Source organism: Sorex araneus, chromosome X (assembly GCF_027595985.1).
Source record: "Sorex araneus isolate mSorAra2 chromosome X, mSorAra2.pri, whole genome shotgun sequence".
Taxonomy (NCBI): Eukaryota; Metazoa; Chordata; class Mammalia; order Eulipotyphla; family Soricidae; genus Sorex; species Sorex araneus.
The window spans coordinates 245,858,420-245,860,113 of NC_073313.1; the positions used below are offsets into that span (position 1 = coordinate 245,858,420).

At 36.5% G+C, this 1,694-nt stretch overlaps 1 non-coding gene across 1 annotated transcript; it reads right to left on the minus strand.

The window, feature by feature from the left end:
• Window positions 1-956: 956 nt before the first annotated feature.
• On the minus strand, window positions 957-1,113 carry LOC129400278 (U1 spliceosomal RNA). The gene has a single exon (XR_008627580.1). It is a non-coding gene; the product is annotated as a U1 spliceosomal RNA (small nuclear RNA).
• Window positions 1,114-1,694: the final 581 nt, after the last annotated feature.

A 1,694-nucleotide genomic window follows, 5' to 3' on the forward strand; every position in this document is an offset into this window, starting at 1 on the left:
AAGACCAAATCCAGACTGTTTAAATTAGCAACGCTAGAATTATTAAGTGACAGCCTCTTTCAATAAAGTTTGCATTTTTTGAAAAGAACGCTATTCCTTTTTATAAAAGTATATACGTGACTTTAATGAAAATACATTATTTCCTATAAAATGTCATGAACTAACATGTTATCAATGAAATAAGAGTAATTAAAAGACATGGATTAATCTGTTTTAATTTGTTCATAATTACGCTAGTGCAATATTTAAATGCTCTAATTTTCTGTTTCTGCCCTGAAGTAGATAAGGAACCCTAGATGATGACTTAAAGTGCTGGATGAATTTCCTTAATGAGCTTCCTTCTATGGAAAATCCATTACTCTTCTTATATTGGACAATCTCTCTGAAAAGCTACCATATCTCTCTTACTTGACATCATTTCTCTTTCTTTCATGCCTTTCTGGCTATTTTCAGAATATTTACATTTGAAAATGCCAAGACTAAAATGTCTAATGAAAACCTATCCATTTTTTCCACCTCTTCCCAATGATATTCCTCTTTATTGCCCTATTTTTCCTTTACCAGTTAGAATAGTTGTTTTCCGAGTTTCCCAATGTTGAAACCCTAGAATCATTTTTATTTCATCTTTGGTGCATCCACTTTCAACATTCTACACATTTCTAACATTTTTTGAAAATTCTGAACCCATTTGGACATAAATACACACAACCAAAGTTTTTTTTACTGGGTCCAGGTAGAAAGTATAGGAGTTAAATATCATGCATATGATTCCAATATGTGGCTCGACATGATTTCCTGAGCATCTCCTGGTGCAGCTATGAAGTCCCCCTCCCCCTCAGCACAGCAGGGTGTGGTCCTGGAGATCTTCCTGAGTACCTCTTGGAAGCCCTTTTCTCACTATAAAATCAATAGATTTTTTTTTCTTGATTCATTGCTCCCAATTAACTGATTTTTTCCAGTGGATTGCACAGAGTCCCCCACTACCACAAATCACTCAACTGGATTACCCATTTGGGGCAATTGCAGGGGTCAGCACATCTGCAGTTCAATGGATAACCCTTGCTCTAGAAAACCACCTTTTTGATCATGGTATCTCCCCTGCTAGGTAAGTATCATTGCTCTCAATTAATGGGTCAAATATTTGCAATTCCTTGATGATATTTGGAGAGGATTCTAGTCTCCTGGAACCCCCTGTACCCATATAGGTCAGGTTTTTCCTTTTCCCAAGCTCTTCAGCTCCTGTTATTCTCTTCATGTGCTACTCTCTGCTCACCTTCCCCACTCCTGGCCTATTTTCTCTTCTTAGGCACCATTACTATGGAACAAACCTTCCATTTTGTTTCCTACCCATAGGATGTTTAGGCATCATTACAATGATGAACGGTTAGAGAAACTGGTTGAAATACTAGCTTCACGCATTTATCTTGGAATGATTTTCCAATTTCATTTTTCTTGACTCTGGTAGGTTCAAGGAAGAGCAATAAATTCAATAAATTCACTGACTGAAGTATCTTTCACTCTCCACTTTTAGCAGACACTTGTAACTTTTTGGTGAATGATTTTCCTGGATTTCATGTTATAGATAGAGGTCTTTGGGTAGGAAAGCACCTGTCTTATCCCAATGTCTTTCTTCCATTGGGGAAGACAGCAAATAAGAACATCATTTTCTCTTGTATTTTCTGTTTATGTAGACA